The 22985-nt window shown below is 38.2% G+C and overlaps 2 long non-coding RNA genes across 4 annotated transcripts in view; both read left to right on the top strand.

Annotated features, from left to right (window-relative positions):
* Window positions 1–22985, top strand: part of LOC134804314 (uncharacterized) — a 538216-nt gene that overhangs the window by 200687 nt on the left and 314544 nt on the right. The gene's annotated exons all lie outside the window — the stretch shown is intronic.
* Window positions 17604–18679, top strand: LOC134805003 (uncharacterized). 2 transcript variants are annotated; one of them, XR_010146230.1, is made up of 3 exons: window positions 17604–17852; window positions 17991–18341; window positions 18614–18679. It is a non-coding gene; the product is annotated as an uncharacterized LOC134805003 (long non-coding RNA). The 2 variants fall into 2 exon arrangements; XR_010146229.1 differs by having other exon boundaries at window positions 17604–18341.

Genomic DNA, 22985 nt, shown 5'->3' with positions numbered 1-22985 from the left:
TTTTAGGGTTCCGTACCCAAAGGGTAAAAACGGGACCCTATTACTAAGACTCCGCTGTCCGTCTGTCTGTCACCAGGTTGTATCTCATGAACCGTGATAGCTTAGGCAGTTGAAATTTTCACAGATGAAGTATATCTGTTGCCGCTATAACAACAAATACAAAAAACAGAATATAATAAATGTTTAAGTGGGGCTCCCATACAACAAACGTGATTTTTTTTGCGTTGGTGGTACGGAACCCTTTGTGCGTGAGCGTGAGTCCCACTCGCGGGCCGGTTTTTTAGTAATAATGATTTACTAAATGTATAAATAAATACAGTGAAACATATATTTCTTACATTTTACTTACTTCTGACATCCGATATCGGATCGGACAATGTGAAAACGCTCTTAATCGCTCGCAGTGAAACCCCACTGTCCAGAGTGAAACAGCGAGTGTCGAGTCGATGGTAAACGACAAAATTAATCGAATTGTCGACTAACTAGAAAGCGACCTTTCTATGATCGATGGTTTGATGACATATCGATGGTATCTCGACTTGGAACTATCGCACTCTTTTCGCTGATAACGACTTCGCAATCTTTTGTCATTGACCAGAGATGAGTAAAAATGCGGATATTCTCTGTAAAGATTTTTGTACCGAAAATGGAAATCTATATAGTACAAAGACACAAACTGTATCGAAAAACGACGGTTTATTGAGCCCATAATAAAATAAATATCTTTTTTTTTTATAATAAGTAGGTACAGAATAATACCAGATACAAGGGTGTTTTAAATTAGCAAATTACAAACCGTTTGGCTTAGTAATATGATCGTAGAGTAGATTTCGAAAAACATAATTCTTAAATCGTCCTAACCTGACGTAAACCATGTAATTATTATGATGAGTAACTATAAACTAGAACCATAGTTCTAATTACGTACAGTTACTAATTACAGTTATTAATTACGTATCTATTTGTACGCTACAATTACAATTAGCGTACAAATAAATACGTAATTAATAACTGTAAAATGAAAAAAAAATCCGTCATTTAGTGAAAATTTGTGAAAAAGGTACACAAGTAAACTTTTAGCGTCGTGAGTTAATAAATCCTTAATTAAGATAAAAAATTATAAATGAGTAAATTTATGTTATAGTTACTTAGTTATAGTTACTTACGCGCACGTAAATTCATCATTTCGACTATGACACTTTGGCACCTGACAACTATCGAAGCCGAAGCTGCTCTTTCGGGATTTTTCTGGGTTACCCCTCACAATGAAATTAGCCATCTTGCATTAAATGGCTGATGAATGCATCTGCATACTGTTTTTTTCTTATTTATTTTCTTGTATTTAGATAGTAATATTGTGAATAGTAGTAATATTGTAAATAGTAATATAGTAATATTGTGAAGATGTATGTTTTTAAGGTTACGTAAAACAATCCTGTTATACAGAGTTAAAATTGTGTTATATGTCTAGAAATATTTTATACTTATGTCAAATATATCGGACATTTTAGGGACTTCCAACTATACTTAATGAAATACTATGGTCTTCCTCCATATAATAATTACAAAATATTAAATATGTCGATTCTGGATCATTGGTTGCCACCAACATAGGTATCTGTGTACAACATAGGTAACCATTTCAAACAAGAATTGTTACGGTATTAAATCTATACAACATCCATTTTAAATAACGCCGGTCTTTGCAGCGCGGCGCCTATTTCACAACTTTGACTTAATTATGACGCCGGACACTGTCAATTTTCTGTTCATTTCCGGGTCAAAAAATAAGGACAGTACGTAGCATAGATCCCGTCTAAGCTTAGGTACATTGCACCGACTTGAAAAGAATAAGTTATTAGAGTGTCATTATAAATGTCATATTTTCAGAGACATTTGACTGTAATGGTGACGTTGCCACACTTTGTCATAGTAAATAGAGTCGGACCAAGCTAACTGTGCATAGCTTGGTCCGACTCTATTTACTTTGCATCAGCGATATACGGAAAACTTTCATTGCCAGGTGAAAATTGTCACAGTGGTGCAACAGGGGCCTGGCAAAGGGTACGCCTATCGTGACGTGAAGATTTTTCTGTAAGTCAATGATAACATCAAGTCATGATCTCAGTAACAATACTGCAGACTTGGTTTCCGGTCTATTTATTGTCAATGCGTCATGAGATAACACGAAATCAGATAAAAAACGATTATTTATGCAATTGCGTATCGGCCATATTAAAAAGAAACAATTTTGAGTTACACTTTGATAGTGTTTATATCGCTTGTTAAAAATTACTCAACGTATTTTATTATACTTTGAAAAGCATTATAATAAGCCAAGCATTAGTTAATCATGTGTTACGTAATAACAATGGCATAAGAACCATTGTACCATGTTTAATGTAAAAATATTAAATCTGAATAAAGTAATAAATCATCCAAATACTGAGTTCTGTTTCTAAACGATTTTCTCGAAATGTAATTCAAAATTCAATATACTAAAATGAACTTATTGCATAAAGACATAAAGTACAAAATCAAATAAAAAATTTAAAGAAGAACCAACCATCTTACACGTGCTGTCGGTAACAAGACGCTATTGTAGGGGAGCCCAAGGGGGATTTTTGTGTTTACTCGAGCGCGTCAGATTAAGATATGAATGATATCTTGCTACCCCGTGTAGTCTACCTTTACCCCTTTTAGCCATCTATGTTGAGCCCTTGTTGGTGGGGGGTTGGTGGGGGTTCAACAAATTGTTAAGCAGATTGTGGATTTGGTCATATTAGTCCAAATTAACGCTATAAATGTGCTATTACTAAATCTGATAATTATTTGCACGCATTTCCTTAATCTGACGGTTACAATGTAAAAATTAGGCGTCTAACTTGTGTTCGTCAGATTAAGAAAATGCCTACAAATAAGTGTTATATTAAGTTATAGAAAAAATATAGCATTAACGTGGACAAAAACGACCAAACCCACAAACTGCTTAACGATTTTTTAACCCTCCACCAACTTCCCGAAATTTAAAAAAAATTGTAGACGCTTTCCGGCTTGTTGGAGAAAAAAACTTTATATAACTTTTTTTCTTCTTATCATCTAATATTTCGATTCCAATAGGCCTGTATGACGCTCGAGTAAATCCCGATTTAGCATCGTGGGCTCCCCTACTATAAACGAAAATTGCAAAATTGCATTTTTTAACATATTTACCAAAGGACTTAACATCAGATAAAACACTATTAAATAGAACCCTGTTACAATAGGAATAAGGTAGAAAGTAGATTGGAAGGTTATGGTGTTTATGTTTATTTGAATACGGTTTTGTTTTTAAAAGCGTCGAAATTGATACTTGCACTCTATAGGTGTCAATCCGGGTTATTGTTTGGTAAGGTAAACGTACTGGTGCTCGACGCGGTCCCAGTACGTGTCATCTTGAAACTTAAGTCATTGTCAATAGAGGTGACAGCAAGGTGTCATCTATTGGGCATTAGCATGTCGAGCACTAGTACGTTACCTTAACACTTATTCGGACGCGACTCAGGTGAATCCATATATGTGTGAGTGTACAAGTACTTACTTTGCAAGAAGATAACTTTTAAATAACGCAGTATAATCGTAATTATTCGAAAATATTTTAGTATGAGTGACCGTTATGCATCACATTATAAAAAATGGACTTTCAAGTTTAAATTTATAGTCCTTATATTAGCAAAAATGCCTTTTATATTCGCGATTCAGATGAACGGTAGTAATTTTGACATTTTAAAGCCCACGCTATAATAGCAATCCATGGGTCAGTTGACTGTTACATGGTATACATTTTTTGGGAAGTAATACAGGCTGTAAAAATTCACGGATAACTTACACACTTTGATGTTTGTGTCCCACATTGAATATAAATTGGTACCTACATTAATAAAGGCTTCTAAATTCTAACAAATACATAGCTAGCATCTAATCGCGGTTTGGCAATACTCGAAAGTCCAGTACAGTCGCTATCATACATATCGGAGCGGCCAAGATGTTCACAAATATCTGGCCTCTATTATGTAAGCTCTATATAGCGACACTCAAGGGACCGGACACTTTTTGACGTTATAGAGAATTTTCGTTAAATAGAGAAATTGATATGATAGTAAACCAACTAAAGCCAAAAATGTCGATGTTAAGGGAGTGAAACGTTATATCGAGTGACGTTTATATGGAGTTTACGCTGTAGTTAAAGTGCACTTTCGGATGTTTTTAAAAACCTGGGACGCTCCGATATATCTGAGGGCGACTGTACCTAGTGAAAGACTTAAGCACTGTACATACATAGTACTGTCAGTGCATTACTTGCCAAGCGAGTAGCTTTCCGGTAGTAACACAAAGAGAGCATAACCGGAGGTAATCGCCACTATAGGCGCGGTGAAGAAACGTGTCTCTACGGGGTTTGTGTAGGTAAAATAATTTTGAGTTGAAATATTTAAGTACTTGTAGGTACTGTGAGTGCATTACCTACTTGCCAAGTGAGTGGGAGCCAAAGTATCAGCTAGTAGTAACACAAAGAGAGCATAATCGCAACTAGATATTATAGGCGCTTTGAAGAAACGCGCCTCTACCGGGGGTTTGTAAAGATTTGAGTGCGCGACCAACAGTTTGTAGAGTTGATACTAAATATTCAAGTTTCACAGCACATTTTTGTTGAAGACACTTTAGACACTTGATTGAGTTGCCATAAAGTAACCAAAAGTTAGTTGAAGCAACGCACCCTGCGTTGGGATAAGATGGATAATGGTTCGTGTTAAAAATTGCGCATAGCGGCGCGTAAAGGTGAAAAAGTTATTGTTATAATGAAGAATGAGATAATGATATTCATCTCTCATTCTAGTCATTCTGTAGTATTGCTGTGTTCCTACTTAGGTAAGTAAAACTTACAAGTGTATCTTCGACCTAAGAGCAAATAAATAGACTTTCGTATTCCTACAATAACATTCCGGATTCCGGTAATATGAGTAAAAAGACTTCTTGAAAAATATACATTTTCAACAAAACAGGATTGGAGAAGGGGTGACGGGATAAGATCGATGTAGATGCTAAAACCGTGTATAACTACGTATTACTGTGGGTTATTGACGATCGGCAAAAGGTAGGGTTCCGAATGTTAAAAACTCAATTGGACTCTCGTTTGAACCTTCTAAGCTAAGGCCTAACTGCTAAGACTAAGGTCCATGACTGGCCATATCCGAGCAGATAGGTACACCGTACAGATGTACTTATATAGCTAACCAGTCAAATCTCCATCGCAACTTTTCCCTACACTAAGTGCCTAAAAAGTCAAATTAAAACCCGTGCTAGCGGCACACGGTACCCACGCATTGTTCGCCGACATTAATAATGCACGAGAAAGATTCCACCCATACATTCCACAACACAGTCCCAAAACGACGTATGTGCGTACCAGTTCCATACTAAATCAGCTTTTCTGCTTTCGCTCCGCGGCGATACGCGAGACGACCCAAAAGCAAAACGGCCTACGTGCGTACTGCTTTCATATAATATTAGATCTTTTCATTTTGGTACGAGTCTATCTAACTACGAGAGTGAAAGATCCAAAACCGAAACGACGTATGTATGTACTAGTTTCATACAGTTTTAGATATTTTGCTTCTTGCATTTAGCGATCATCGCGAGTAGAAAGTAACGTCGAATGCCAATTGTTGATTACGATTGCGTTTTTTAGGGTTCCGTACCCAAAGGGTAAAAAGGGGACCCTGTTACTAAAACTTCGCTGTCCGTCTGTCTGTCTGTCACCAGGCTGTTCTTAACTCATGAACCATGATAGCTAGACAGTTGAAATTTTCACAGATGATGTATTTCTGATGCCGCTATAACAACAAAACAAATACTAAAAACAGAATTAAATAAATATTTAAGTGGGGCTCCCATACAACAAAACTGATTTTTTTTGCCGTTTTTGCGTAATGGCATGGAACCCTTCGTGCGCGAGTCCGACTCGCACTTGGCCGGTTTTTTATTAATACCCATTGACATCGATGTCTTTTTTACCGGATTACGGCAAAGGCGGTTTATGATTTTAGCAGTTTATGAATGTTTCTAGTTGTATGGTACGTCTGTTAAGTTTGTACTGTTTGTATACTTTTTGTTACTAAACTGCCTGCCTAGCCAAGGTGACAATTGTCTCTCTATCACTCTTCCATATTAGTGCGACAGTCAGTTGCGTTTCGATCGCTACTGAGCGTAAGCGATTGGCATGTTGGCTACGCGGCCTGCCGGCCTAGCCAAGGTTACAATCGCAATCGCTTCGACAACGAAAAGCTTTATGTCTCTCTATCACTCTTCCATATTAGTGCGACAGTGACAGTTGCGTTTCGATCGCTACGGAGCGTAAGCGATTGGCATGTTGGCTACGCGGCCTGTACCGTCGAACGTCTAACCTAACCGTGGAACAAATCATCCCTATTATTGTTTTGCATGCATTATTTACTATTTCACAGCAGCTTTCATAAGGATGCTTCTATTTTGCTGCGAGTGTGAAAAAAATACCTTGAAGAGAAACATTTTCTTGGTTTTTCTCAATTAGGTACCTTAATATCGTTTCGCTTTCGACTTTGTCTTTGATTGCACTCTGTTTGGGACTGGCACAGCGACTGAGCAGTTGAAATGTGACTGTGAGGGTGTTTGGGAGTAGAAATGGGAATATGAATAAGATAGGCGCCTCTTTAATTCCTTGGGAATTCCATAAGAAAGTCTTTTTTGTTGGGGATAAAATTTGGATCTTCGAAGAAAAACTAATCTCATTAGATCCATTTTGGATTTATCGACTGGATCTATTGAGAATGATTGGACGAGACGCATATGGCAGCTACCTAAATAACTTTCCTTCAGAAATCTATGTTACATACCGATGAAAAAATAAACTTAAGTTACAATAACAAATATCGGCTTCTGAGCTTTATCAGAAGCAATAATCACGTAGCCCCACCCTACACTTTTCTGTAATTTCCTGGTGGAAATAAGAAATGGGAACAGGAACGGAATTGTAGTTGGAACGGAAGTCGGATAAAATTTAGGAGTTCTTATTTTTGCTTTAATTATACATATATCTTGGTATTCGGATAGTATAACAGAATGGGTTTACATTCTCGTCTTTGGCGCGGCGGTGAGAGGCGAGGAATGCTCCGTTGTGTAATTGACCCATTATAGCGCTCCGTGATATAAGATAATGAATTATATCTTAATGCTTACGACTTATAACTGTAGAATGTGTGGCAAAGAGAAAGAGACAGTAAAAGTACCTACCTAACGCAACCTCTTAACATTTTAATCCGATAAAAATTAGGGTAAATTAGGGTAATAGGGTAGGGTTTTAGGGTAATTCGCCAGTAACTGGCCACCTGTTAGTAACTGGTCACCCTAAACTAAAAATGAATTCATTTTAGTATTCAAGGTGGCTACTTGGCTAGTTATTGAAGGCTGGCCAGTTATGGAAACCTTATACTGAAAAGAATTCTGTTTCTAGATGTTCGAATTCATTTTTAGTTTAGGGTGGTGGCCAGCTACTAGCTAACCTACTTATACTCATTAGTTTTCAAGCTGAGCTAGAGTCTGTTCGGAGAGAGAATAGTCGTGGCATGTAATGGGCCCCATACATTCCACGACTCTTCTTTTTCCGCACAATAGTGTAAACTCAAAATGCTTCTCCATCATACCGTTATCAAAAACTTATTAAATATTCATTAATTAAATAAAAATTAAAAAACACGACTGTAGTTTAAAAGCGAAAAGCTAAAAATAGTAACATTGATTTTGACGGTGGGTTTCTTCTACATCGAGTGGTTTTGACAATCCAAGGTAAAATGTATCTCCCAAAATGGAGCAAACTCGGATTATATGAATTTAGGGCCTAATGAAGGTACATATTAAAATGATTTCTATAGCTGGCTGGAAATTAATTCCTCAAAATGCTTTTTTGGATCTAATTTGATTAGCCTATTGTCCAATTTATGCATTTGATTTTGCAGGGAATAAGCGGTAGGGTTTAACAAAATACAACCCTGCCAATGCCATGTGGCTGGAGGGTATCTACCCTCTCAAGTGGATTGCGAAGTTTCTACTATACCTACCTGGGCCAACCTGGGCATAATACTAATTTTAGTAATGATTTTCATTCATAGATGGCGCTAGCCGTTCTAATTTATTTATATGCTAACACGTTCATTTAATTAGAATTGTAAAAAAATCAAGTTTTATGGTATATTAAATGATGTTAGAGAAAATACTACAATTTAAATTAAATTCAAACATTGTTAATTGTGTTTATATCTTTATATACATATGCGGTTATTATCAAACTCATCGAATTTAGTAAAGCTATTTGTTGCTAGATGGCACAAGCGGTACCTGATTCCCATAATGATTCCACGTTATTGGGCAATCAACCTGGAAAAAAACGGACGCACTGTACATAAATGTTGTAAAATATCGTAGAAACTGTAAAATATGTATTGTATACCGGATTCCGAATATTATTTTTCATGACAATGACACTTGCTTTAAATTTTGTAGGTAAATAATATCAAAGTGATATAATTTATTTACTATACGTATCACGACACATGGATCCATATGGTGGGAAAAGCTCTTGAGTAGTTGGACGGATCTTCTCTAGGGGGTAATTGCACAAAAGATCCCTATGGGTCGAAGTGTATCCGCAAGGGCCCCCGAAAACAATAAGATAAGATACTATACGTATCTTTGTTTTAATTAAAAGAATGGCCTGGTACCTAGAATAAACATTAGTGACAAGATTCGCCGACAGATAGCTCTGCATGTCATTTAGATCGCGGTATCAAAGTGTTGAAGTAATTAGTTGATCATTGTTTTTTGTAATTTAATAAAATATGAGCTATAAATAGAAAGTACGACGTGTACGTTAAACCGCTCTTATTAATTCCAGTAAGAGCGGGAATAGCCACAGAAGAAATAATAGTACTACCGTACAGAAAGAACACTTCTTACAAACCCGAAGTTTGACAGCGATTCAGGGTCGAATCATGCCTTCATCCCTTTCTAATATATGGCACTATCCCTTTCGGCTATTTAGGGTTGTCAAAATTCGAGTGATTATCTTATCTGTGGTCGTGCACGCAAAAGGAAGTCAAGTGGTGCCAACCCTAATAATTGCTCGGAGCAATGCTGAGCCGAACGGAGCCGAGTTCGACCGAAGTCAGGAGTGTCTCCCCACTGGAATAGCGAGATATATATTGTTCATTAGTTTCATTCATTACTTTTAACAATAAAATCAGTGGAAGGATAAGGTTGTTGATAGAGATCCCCCGAATAGTGAATTTGGCCGAATACCGAATAATCGGCCCCACTCTCGGCCGAATACCGAATATTCGGCGACCGAATATTCGACATGACGTGCGAACATTTTGAGTGCCAATTATTATGAAAACTGTTCGCCAACAAAGCACAACGTTTGCTAAGATATCTTTTTTATGTTGAACAGAATTAATGAATGTAGTTAAGGTGGTTCTCCTTATCCGAATTTCATACAATTGTATTTACAGATTTTCTCATAATAAGTTGATTTCCCGCACTTTAAACCTTGATCCATATCTTAATATGGATCGTTTGTTTTTGCCAAATGAAAAATTATGACCAGTTATTCAATAATATTATTTATAAATTCATTTAAAAATTGAGAAGATTTTGCTCTAACGCTTGTTTGTGTGAGTGATCTTTACGCTATCCATGTGAAACAAGATGGCGAGGTTAAGTTTAATCATAACCAACAAAGATGTCACTTTAGCACAGTCAATCAAATCAGATCGACCCATGATAAAAATACAATATTTTGTAATGAACAAATGCTCAAAAACGTTCGTATTTAACTACTTTGCAAGAATACATTTTATATATGTATTAAAAATACTAAGTTATTGGGTATTCGGCCGAAAACCGAATGTTCGGCAGACTGGCCGAATACCGAATAGTTGCCGAATATTCGTGGCATCTCAAGTTGTTGACACATGTTGAATTTTATTTTATAAGTAACTAGACTAGAATACTAAATATTATAACATTTCAACCGCACAGGTAAAGCGGACTAGGAAACTGAGGGCCTACAGCGAACCATCGACGTGTTGCCTCTCTATCGCACTTGTAAATTCGTACGTAAGTGTGACAGGGAGGCAACACGTCGAATATGGTTCGCGGTAGGCCCTCTGCACAGAGGAATGCCTTATGCCACATGTTTGAGTGACATGTTAGACTCCTTTATACCTCTGCTGTTGAACTATATTAGGTACAGTCGACGTCAACGTGTACCTTACTCCTACCTTGTAATTGTAATAAGACGAAAAATGTAATCATATCTTTGTACAAAAAACTGTGCAGGCATACCCTAGGGTATACACACCTAGACCCTAGGGCCTAGTGAGTATGGCCAGCTTTAGTAGATACATACCTACTTGTCGTGAAAACATAAGCGCTTATTTTTCTTATTAAACTCTATTGCCTTTCTTGTGTTAATGTAAATATTTATAAAACAACGGGTTGCACTCCGGGAGTGCCGGTAGAAGTGAAAACTCAATGACATTGTAACAGTTTTTCGATCACGTCACGTGTCGGTCTTACGTCTTCCGAATCTTACGGTTACGTGACCTGTCGCGAGTTTAAAATGTTTTCCCCATCACAAAAAGTGCACAGCGCAGCTAAAGAAGTTTTCACTTCAAAATTTAAAACCATCAAGCACAAAATAACAAATAGTCGATAAAATCGGACCAAGTAAAATCGGACCAAGCTATCTCTGCGCAAACCTTGCAATGGAAAAGCGTGGAGGTGTCACCAAACTTTGTCACGTCAAAGTTGGTGCAGACTGCGGAGTTAGCTCAAACGTCAATACGGGTAAGTGTGGCTGGTCTTCACATTGGGACATTATACACTGATGATATATGAACTCATACATTTGCTGAACACTTATCCCGCAGCCACACTTTACCTATAATGACTTTACTTTATGTTTTTATTATTGTGAGCTACTAGCGACAGCGACCCGCCCCGGCTTCGCACGGGTTAACAAATTATACACCTAAACCTTCAAGAATCACTCTATTGATAGATGAAAACCACATGAAAATCCGTTCAGTAGTTTCTGAGTTTATCGCGAACATACAAACACACAAACAAACAGACGCGGCGGGGGACTTTGTTTTATAAGTTATAAGGTGTAGTGATTTACGAGATTGTGTAAGTAACCTGCGCACGGGCATGTGTCGTGGCAGGTGCGCGCGCCTATGTGCGCCGTGTGAACGGAAGTGACGCAAAAAACGGGGACTTTGGAACGCGAACTTTTGCGCCCTCTATACCACATCCAGATACTCTCTATAGGGACTACAGGGATGCCTATTTTTAAGAACATTCCTACACATGTGGAAAGAAAAGTCCAATTAGCTCCGGTCAAAATAGCCATTGTTGTCATTTAGACGATGCGAGAACTCACATGCGAGATTCATTACTTACATTGCGGGTTTTGGTCGATCGGTTGAATTGGGTACTTTCCTCTACTTAAAATAAATTATTTCACACCGTGCACGAATAAAGCACCAGATCATTATTAGAAAAACATAGGTAGCAGTTATTTTTAAAGTCGGATGGAAGTATAAAAAGTAGGTGAGTTGACTGTGACGTCACTACACACGTTTTCATATAAATTCCATATTAGCAAATCGTTTTGTCAGTTCTAAAAAAGAAGCTGATTTGACTAGTAGGAAAGTAGCCAATTGGACGGTCCAACAGTCCGCAATGTAACTAAAATTGCATGCGAGTTCGCGCGCCGTCTAAATCAGCCCTTAGAGTAGGATCAATCTGAAGGCCTGTCCAGACGGGGACAATTTTTCGCCAATCTGATTAAATCGTCCGATCAAATGAGGCCGTGCGGCCTCAAACGCCAATTTGGCTCGCCGAATTCGACCGCCGATTATGACCGCTATTACCGAATAAAATGGGGCGCGGACGCAAGAATATCAATTTGTGACGCTAGTATTTGCCTTTAAGGGCCTTTTTTTATTTAGAGCGCTCAAATATAACCATAAATTTAAAATTGGGGAACGTGGCCAAATTGGCGTTGGAGTCCGTAAGGCCTGATTTGATCGGACCATTTAATCAGATTGGCGAAAAATTGTCCCCGTCTGGACAGGCCTTAACCCTACGCAGACTTGTGCGGCTGTGCAGGGCTGTGCGCATATATGACGTTCTCAATCAAAAGGTACCACTTTGTCGCTTACGATAAAGACGAGATTTGCTTGATACGAATACCTAACCTGTCAGAGCGACCTTATGGCAAGCGAATGTGGTACCATTTTGATTGAGAACGTCACATATGTCTGGTGACTTCGCGGTTGTTGGGCTCCACAATGCGGCATCACCATCAGATATATCGGAGCGGCCAAGGCGCTCACAAATATCTGAACACGCATCTATTGTCAGGGCGTTATGGCTCCTCTGCACGTTGGCCCAACCTATTGGTCCAATATGTTGGGACAACGTGTAGAGGGGGTATTGGTGTCGGTTGGCTTATTGCTATCTCATTCTACAGCGTCCCTTGGATTGGTTGGCGTTGGCCCACCGTGTAGAGGAGGTGCGTGTTCAGATATTTTTGAGCACTTCGGCCGCTCCGATATATCTGATGGCGACTGTACCTAAGTTGTCCATATCCATAATAGTAACCCAACAATAACGTTACTTAATAAGAGAACGGAGCTAAGCTCTTTTATTTAGACGATAATATTAAGTACTTAAATTATATAAGGTAATAAATTGCTCGGTGTTATCGAGAAAGTGATTGCGTGATAAGCATTATGGCTACTACAGTATTTATATTTATTATAGTACTTATACGTACATACATACATACATATAATCACACCTATTTCCCGAACGGTAGGCAGAGACCACGGATATTCACTTGCTACGATCCTGACATACCTCTTTCGCTTCCGTCACTTTCATAACATTCCTCATACACGCTCGCCGGTTTAGGGTGCTCTTCAGGATTTCCCCGATTTAGTACTTATTTTGGATTTATAAAAAAATTTGGTAAAGGCAGACCGGAAACAATAAAGACTTCAGATCCTTTCTTTCTCATAACGCGACCCCTGAGATGTAAGGCCTAGTAGGGTCACAAGTCCCCAAGTAAGTTGTAGGGGCCTTATGGCATTGAGTCTGCCATTTGTACTTTCTTGTATTGTGCAATAAAGGTTAAATAAATAATAAATAAGTCACGACCTACCATTGAAAAATAGCTTTAGGAAGAAATGTAAAAAAAAACAGTAGTTAATTTCTGCTGTTATTAAGTGAGTTGATATTCTTCTTTTTAAAAGAACTATAGTTCGTTTTTTTTTAGCATTAGAAAGAACTTGAAAGAAGGTAACCGATCTTGACATGTCTTTTAATTGAAAAACGCTTTTTATAAATCAGTAACTATTACTTATGAAAGCAGAAGAATATAAAAGATCGTATTAGATTCATAATTGTTACATATTTGCCGTAAATTATTTTTAAAATGTGTTTTTCAATTAAAAGACACATCAAGATTGTTTACCTTATTTCTAATGCTAAAAAAACGTTAGTACTATAGGTTACTTCAAATTAGTTCAAATAACGCTAAAAATGGCCAAATAAATCCGCCGCGCGCCGTAAACAGACGCCTAGCATACAAAATCGGCAACAATAAACGCAAAAATCCAAACGATCGGACAAAGATAATTTATTTCTCATTCCGTTCCCAAAATTTCGTCACGATTGGTTAAGTTTTAGAGGAGGAAAATGTCGAGAACGAAACCTCGTTTTCTGAGATTTTTCGCCTAAGCTGCAGATGTCCTTATCGCACTAATTTTAGGAGATATTTACATTTAGGTACCTATAATTCTCAAATCTGAGAAGGGGCTCAGCTAATATATCCTCTTAAAATTATAATATTTCCTGATTTAGATTAAAATAAAACACACACACCAGTTTAACATTTTTGAGCACGGACGTAGAATAAAATTTAGTCTTAAGATTCGCCGATAGATGGCTCTGCATGTAATTTAGATCTCGCTATCAATGTGTTGACGTAATTTGTACAATATACCCTACCTAACACAAAATGTTCGTGAACGCTTGTCAGATGCGCTAGTTTTATCCCAACTGGATTATGGAGACGTTGTGTATGGGCCTTGCATAAGAAAAAGAACAGAACGAGCGATTCAACGTGTACATAATTCATGCATACGTTTCTGTCAAGATATTCCTCGCCGCTCACATATTAGCCCTTACCTTAATAAAGCGGGTAAACTGAATATGTCACACAGACGAATATTAAAGCTTGCGTCAATGGTATTTACGCTTAAACAATCCGGTATTCCACCCTATCTCGCGCGTAAACTTGAATGGAAGCCTAACCGAAAGTTGAAAGGTTTGCGTGAACAACAAGAGCGTATCTCCCTTCCACTACTCCGGCTTCAGTCATTTAGAGGCAGTTTTCGCTATGCTGCGTCTAAATGCTGGAACAATTTGCCGCCACCAGTAGTTAACAGTAAGTCCCAGGCGGTTTTCAAACTACGTTGCAACTGTTGCAAGGCTTATTTACTGGACCTCCAAAAGAATGTAACATATACTTTTGGTTGAGTGACCTGCTCTATAGCTATTAGATATTTAACTTTTGTAAAGCTAGCACTTTTTTATCCACTGCGCATTGTTTGGTTTTGCTATCTTGTCCTATATGTAATAAATAGTGTAAATGTTTCTACTGTCCTTAGCTAGATACAAATACGGCGGTGGCAGAATAACAGCGTCCGTTGCTGCAAGTCTTTAGGGCCGTTGTGCCCCGAAGCCTTTTGGCACCGACATAAGCTGAGCCACTTTCCATTTCAATTAGTTTGTAAGCATTATCGTGTACTTTTATTATGTACCTATGTTCAAACTTCTTGAATAAACGTCTTTTATTATTATTATCCCCGTTACAAACTCTCGGGTTTTTAAGCCCGGTCATTTATAAGGCGTGCGTGGGGATATAGATCCAACACGTAGAGGCCGTTTGGAGAGCTTTGATGTCATGTAGAACGCCTGCTGGAACCCATTCACGGGTACATAAATAGATACCCGTAAACCGGTTTCAGCAGGCATTGGGAGCTATTATAGAAAAATGGAAAGAGTCCTGGTCTATGGTTTAAATTTGGGTGGAAAATAAGTCTGGGCTATTGCTAAGAGTTCCGGACACCTGACATAACATTGTGTTATACAGTGTTATCGAGGCAGGCGGTGACTCGCCACTCGTTAGATGGGCACCTGATGCGCCATCGTAAAGACGGCCAGGCGCAACACCGGCGTGAGCGGCTCAGTGGTGTCGAGAGGTGGTGCTGCGCTTTCTCCGAAGTTACTCGCGGCGTTATGCCCTTTAACACTTCCACCCCTGGAGCATATAGCTCTAACGACTCCTCTCTGGACGGCCAATGAAGGCAAGCCAGAGCTGAGAGTCCTGCGTTATTATTATATTATTCTCTTTATTTATTTCTCATCTTAAGTTAGGTTATTTTATAATATGAATATAAAAGTAAAATATAAAAACACTTACAAAACAATAAAAATTAATATAAACACATTATAAAAAACCTAACCTAGGGTGCCGCCAGCAGCGGGGCAAGGCCCAAGCTACCGGTGGTCAGGGCTGCAGAGAGAGGAACCATTATTATTAATATTTGATCATTTTTAACTTAATTTAATATTATTTTATTAGATCCAACCACATATTTATGGATGGCTCTTATTAATTCCAGTAAGAGCTTATCTCTTTGGACCGAGTTAAGGCGTGACATTCTATTATTTATAAGAAGAACCTCTTTTATTATATTCCTCGTAGCCGAACTTCATAGTATCATAGTTCATACGCGAGAAACGGTTTTATTTCAGTAGAAGAGCATGCAGGACGTACGGTGATAAATTTCAAAATTTAGATATTTTCAATGAAAAGTTATGTAGTTTCAAACGACTGACCTTGAAGTGTATTAATAGGCTTTAATTAGATAGTTATTAACTCTAAGTGCACTTTTTGTTTTTGTTTGTTTTTAAAATTTATCCGTTTTTGTTAGGATTAACGAGTATTTTTGTAACTTCAATCATTTCAACTTTGAAATTCCATTTAGTTTTAGTACTACTTATATAAGTTATATGGTTAATATATTCTTATTAACCCTTAACTGCATGATTTTTTTCTTTTTGCCCGAAATTAATATATGTGTTACGTAATTGTTTACTGATTGTAAGAAAAATGGCAAAAAAATTATAACATCGATTTTCACTGCGAAATCAGTGTTAGAAGTTGCATAGGATAAATCATATTTATATAATTATCAGGAAGAGATATATGAAAAATCTTACTACCATCAGGAAGATACCTACACTATTTTAGATACACCTCTGATAAAGTTATTAAATATAAAATAATTACAAACCCCAAAAAAACGTCAAAAATCACATACTAAAAATCATCAAACTGGATATTTTCAAATTTTCCGACATTTCGTCTTAAAACGAATGTAATTTTTATAAATTAAAATATTGCGTTAATTTAAGTAAAAAATCGGAAAACGGATTGATTTTACTATTGAAATAATATATAGGAATAAATAGATTTTATCTAATTAAGTATGTATAAAATTCGATATTTTTGTAATGTACGCTGCACCGTACACCATGCATTTAAGGGTTAAGGAAACTGTAAGTCTGATAACCCTTTATTGTAATAATTTATTACTATAAGAGACTGTTTCTAAATAAAGAAATATATATATGTATATCTATATATATTTATTTTTTATTATTCTTTATTTATTTGAATTCTTAGGCTAGGTGATTTATAATATGAATATAAAAGTAAAATATAAAAACACTTACAAAACAATAAAAAATACATATAAACACATTATAAAAAACCTAACCTAGGGTGCCGCCGGCAGCAGCTGCCGGTGGTCAGGGCTGCAGAGTGAGCAACCGACGTACTATACGCGCCGTGTCCAAAATTACCGCCTTCTGCATCTGACCCTTGATCCAACCACCCAGCGAGAGTCTCTCTAGGTGTTGGTCGAGACTCTTCGCTATGAGACCGTTCGCTGACACGACTATTGGAACAATGATCGCCGAGTCAACATCCCACATGGCGGTAATCTCGTGAGCTAAGTCTAGGTACTTGCTCGACTTGTCCTTCTCAGCCCTCATGAGATTCTCATCATGGGGGATGGTGACTTCGGCGAGCACGGCCCGACGCTGCGATCGGTCTATCAGCACGATGTCAGGCTTATTGGCAACAATAGTCCTGTCAGTGATGATAGATCGATCCCAATAGAGCGTGGCACGACCATTTACATTTATTATTTATTTTTTAATTTTCTTAATTTATTTCTCATCTTAAGTTAGGTTATTTATAATATGAATATAAAAGTAAAATATAAAAACACTTACAAAACAATAAAAAATAATATAAACACATTATAAAAAACCTATCCTAGGGTGCCGCCAGCAGCGGGGCAAGGCCCAAGCTACCGGTGGTCAGGGCCCGTAGCCAAATTACATTCGCTCCTTATCGATTCGATCTCTACGTTCGCGAGCGACTGGTCGATAATGTTTATAATAACCTAGCCAAGAGGCAATCTTTTTAGTTTTCGCTCATTCTATGCGCCAAGTCGGTAAAAATTAATTTTTGTCTGTGGTTCTCGTTCAAAACCGTCAAGAAACATCATCTGTCAGCTGTCAAGAGTGTCAAGTGAACAGCGAATCTAATTTTGGAGAAAATAATTGTTTTATCGGTAAGCAAATTAAATATGTTGGTATTTGTTTAACTTAGTTTATCACAATTTCGTGATAAAATAACTCTATATAGTGTAATATTTGAAGAGTGCGTTGTTAATTGCATATAATTTTGACCTAAAGTTTAACAATTTCAGACAGCCGTCGTCCCCGCAGCCCCAACCAAGGCGGCGACGCAGCCAGAGCGGGCAAGAGCGGCTCCGCGGGCTCTTCTTCCACGCTGAGAAGTCCTCGCCAAGTTGGCACGTACAGTCAGAGCTGCCGCTGCAATGACGCCTTCATGGCAGTTACCAGTGCTAAGGACGTGCACTGCTGGCTTACTTGACCAGAAGAGACAATACTTTAAGCGTTAGTATTGATTCAAACCGTGAAGTGAAATTGTGGACAGGTTTGCCCGAATCAGTGTAACCTCAGTGAATTCATTTACTTCATAGACTTCAAACATTTTCGAAATTAACAAAAGTCAAGCGGACATTGAATACATAGATGTTATGCATTAGATTTATCTATTAACACATTCGACACCGCGTACCCGACTCTCGGGCACTCGTAAACTTTACTCAGATGCCGGACAACCCGCCCAGCGGGTTGTTTTGTACGCAGATATAGACGACCGGTTTCTGGGGTAGTGCGCCGTTTTTTGCCCGGTTGCGAAAGTGTTAAGATCGCCGAGGACAGGAACACTTGGAAAAGCATGGTACATCGCGCAGGAAACTCTTCAAACTAGACACGACCTTCAGCAATGAAGACGCCGACTAAGAAGATGCATTAGATAAGATAAAAGCTGCCTGTGAAACCAAAACTAATAAATCATATTGTTACTTAATATTATTTTTTTATTACCTACCTGTCTTTGATTTTTGTTTACTCAGTAATAGAAATACCTAAGTGAGTGAGGCGTTAAAAATGAATTAAACACATCTTTATTATTTATAGTCAATGGAAATTTGGGAAGGTAATCTCACCCGCTAAGCTACTGGCTGTTCATATTTAACCTTTTGTATGCTCCTGTCAAAAATTTGTAATTTATATATCAATCATAATTGAATAAAATAAAATAAATAAATAAATAAATATTGGGGACATCTTACACAGATCAACCTAGCCCCAAACTAACCAAAGCTTGTACTATGGGTGCTAGGCGACATACACATACTTATATAGACAAATACAAACTTATATACATAGAAAACACCCATAACTCAGGAACAAATAAATGCCCTTGCTGGGATTCGAACCCAGGACCATCGGCTTAGCAGGCAGGGTCACTACTCACTAGGCCAGACCGGTCGTTTTACAAAGACAACTTTTAAAAATTAATGCATTTTTTAAAGTTGAATATAGGTAAGTACATGGGAGCAGATCTGCTCCTAAGCATACCAAAAGTTAAGGTGGTAACCACCATAAATAAATGACACAATGATTGGGTTAAAAAGTTAATTTATTTTATTGAAAATCTATTAATGAAAGATGCAGCAGGTATTTTTTTGCCAGCAGCATGAAATCAGTAGCCAAGCATTCTTTTCTTGTTTGTACATATATTATGTACAGTGTATTAAAATAGTAAAACAACACTCAATATATTTTTGTGGTTGTACATGTGACATAGTTTCTTCCCTTGACCCTGACTTTGGAGCACCATAAAGTATTGGTTCATATGCCAAGGCTGCAATGAATATCCAAGTCACCTGAAACAAAATGAATGCTTAGTTTTTCAACAAACTCTGTAACATTTGGTTATAATACTTATTCTCTACCAGTCATATGACAAAAAAAAAACTAAATGTTTTGTGTAAGTACATGTTATGATTAGTTTTATATAGTGTGTAGGTACAGTCAGCTGCAGAGAAAAGGTACCACCACTACATAGAAGTTTGTATGCAGGGGTGGGACCTTTTCTCTGCAGCTGACTGTATCTGCGCCTGCCAAAAGAAGTCATATACAATGTTTCATAATATGAAAAAGTTTCATTAATATGGTTGATAATGTATATGTATGACAACAGCCCGTCTGGCCTAGTTGGTAGTGACTAGTGACCCTGCCGGTTAAGCTGATAATCCTGAGTTTGAATCCCCGGTAAGGAAATTTGTTTGTGTAATGAGCACAGATATTTTGTACCTGAGTCATGGGTGTTGTCTATGTATTTAAGTATAGTTTGTCAAAGGACTGTCTCATTTCAAACAAAGACAGAGAGAATCATACTAGTTTTGTCATATACCAGTACTAGCACCCAAAAGATAAGTATGAGTATAGTTTTCCTGGTTCTTACTGACTGACAAATTGGTTTGACCATCTATATATAGTTATCTAAGTACCCTAAGTACCCACAACACAAGTCTTCTTGAGCTTACTGTAGAGTCCGACTAGAAATTGTAGAAATTAAAAAGTAGCAACACTGTAGTCTCATCCCTTTCAAATCAATTTAAGAAAATGGGATGACACTACAATATTGCTAGTTGTTAGTGACCTTGCCTATGAAGGTGATGGTTTTGCTTCCCGGGAAGGGCATTTATTTGTGTGAAGAACTTTTGTTCCCGAGTCTTTATCTATATTTGTAAAGCCTTTACCTATATACCTTTGCCTTTACACATTCAATTCACTTTCCTATTGAAAAACAAGTGCTTGCCATTGCGCATATGGGTACCAAATTTAATCTACACCGTTCATCGGTTTATATTTGATGACGTAACAGGAACACATTAGTTATTTTAGCATTAATAACATATTTTATATACTTATTAGTAGGTATAGTAGGGATAAGTTATTGACTCACTCTTACCTTTGTAGGGACATTGTTTCGTGTTGCATTTGTGGGTGCATAATCCATTTTTCCATGACACTGTCACTATAGATAGGTAGATATTCAGCGCCTCGGTCACATTGGATCCTTTGGGTGAAATGCTGCGTACGGCCCACAATCCTTTGATCGTAGCATACATGATAAGATCACCAGCTAAGGGCAGTCCTTTCCTAAGCAGTTTCAAGTTTCAATAGAGGCGATTTTTCAGACGGCGCCTGCGTCTAAGCGACACTTCCGCGTTGTTCGCCGCCCACAATAATGTTGAAGTATGCTTTTTATTGCAAATTCTAATTTACAAACACTATTATTCGGTATTTTCTTGTGCTTCGGTAAGTTATCTGCAAGGGGATAGCTCACGCTACGTATCGACACCTAGGAGGCGATAACGCTTGTCAAAAGTGTCACTTGGCTAGACAATGTATGACAGATGTCGAATCCCGGTAACGAAAGTTTTGCGTTTCGTTACAACATTGCAACTTGGCTAACATTTTTGTATTCGTTAATATTTTTCGACAGACTCATCTACGGTACCTGTCATTCCCATACATTTTTTATCGATTCGTTAGCGATATCTTTTTTCGAAATGCGTTTTGGCTAGGCCCCCAGGGCTGCAGAGAGAGGAACCGGCGGACTATCCGCGCCGTGTCCAAGATCACTGCCTTCTGCATCTGACCCTTGATCCAACCACCTAGCGAGAGTCTCTCAAGGTGTTGGTCGAGACTTTTCGCTATTATAATAGGTAACGGTATACCGTTTACTGAAACGACTATCGGGACAATGATCGTCGAATCAACATCCCACATGGCGGTTATCTCGTGAGCCAAGTCTAGGTACTTACTGGACTTGTCCTTCTCGGCTTTCACGAGATTCTCATCATGGGGGATGGTGCGAGTTGATGGAATCTAAAATGATCTAGGTTATTGGGTGAAAGCGATGGACTAAGTACTGAGCTATGGGGTAAAAAACCGGACGCCTGCCTAATAAAACGGTATGCAATTTTATTTCCGGCAGACGGTGACTCGCCCTCACAAGATGGGCCCCCACAAAAAGCGACATCTAGGCTGGCTCAAGGGCAACACCGGTGTGAGCGGCTCAGGGGTGTCGAGAGGTGTGCGCCGCTTTCCACCCAGTGGCTGTTAACAGCCACTGTGCCAACTCGCGTCTTATGCATATTTCACTTCCACCCCTGGAGCTTATAGCTCTAACGACTCCACTCTGGCCGGCCGGCTAAGGCAAGCCAGAGGCAGAGAATCCTGTCCCACCCACCCTCCTTGCGGGTAACAGAACTCCCCAGGAGCACTCGGGTACATGAGGTCGCTAATCCCCAACAGCTCGCCACAAGCTGCCCTGCGTTGGCGTTTAGGAAGCCTCGGCCTCTACACTTCCGTGGGATGTACAATCTCATAACTGACGAGCGTGGGTGTAGCATGCGATGTGTGGTGAGCAGTAATCGGACCCTCCGATCCAGGGCGTCCAGCTCGGTCTGAGTCCATCTTAGTATGCCAAAGGAGTATGTGAGTAGGGGCATTACCCAGGCGTTGAAGGCGCGCACTTTATTTTTTTTATTATTATTAGTTTCATTACTAAATTCAGTGGAAGAATATCGGGTGCTTAAACGATGTAAATAGTCTGATAAAAAAGAGTAGACATTAAAAAGTGGCAATACTGTAGTGTATGTCGTCCCTTTCAAATCAATCTAAGAGAACGGGACGCCGGGACGACACTACAGTATTGCCACTTTAATTTCTACTCTTTTTTGTCAGACTGTCCAATGTGTTTGGACAGCTAGGTGCCCTATTGATATTCCGAAAAAAAAATACGCCGATTTTTGTTTCGCCGACAACGATTCGCAGACGGGTTGTTTGGCAGAGTAACGATTCGCCGAATCTCGTTACGCATAATAGTCGTTTGCGAGAGTAGTCAATAAGCAGAACATTGATACGCATATTTACTATTCGTAGAATAATCATTTAGTAACTGTCATAATTACCCGAGAAACCATTGGTCGAAACACAATAGGTCGAATGTTCATTTGGCATTAATATTGAATGTTCGTTTTTTTAGCATTAGAAAAAAGGTAAACAATCTTGAGGTGTCTTTTAATTGAAAAACTCTTTTTAAAAATAAGTTCAAAAACTAAAACCAGACTACTGCAAATCGCGCTCTAAAAAGTATGAAACAAGATAGAATTCTTATCTGAAATTATCATATAGGAAAATTATAAGAGTTATCATTTTTTTATATATTTACAGAGATATTCAAAGGATCGCCGTGGACGTATGCCACGATTATAAACTTTAAGGTAAAGTGGCATACGACCACGGCTATCCTC

The sequence above is a fragment of the Cydia splendana genome, chromosome Z, assembly GCF_910591565.1.
Source record: "Cydia splendana chromosome Z, ilCydSple1.2, whole genome shotgun sequence".
Taxonomy (NCBI): domain Eukaryota; kingdom Metazoa; phylum Arthropoda; class Insecta; order Lepidoptera; family Tortricidae; genus Cydia; species Cydia splendana.
The sequence above is the reverse complement of the archived record's forward strand: the minus strand, read 5'-3'. Positions and strand labels throughout refer to the sequence as shown.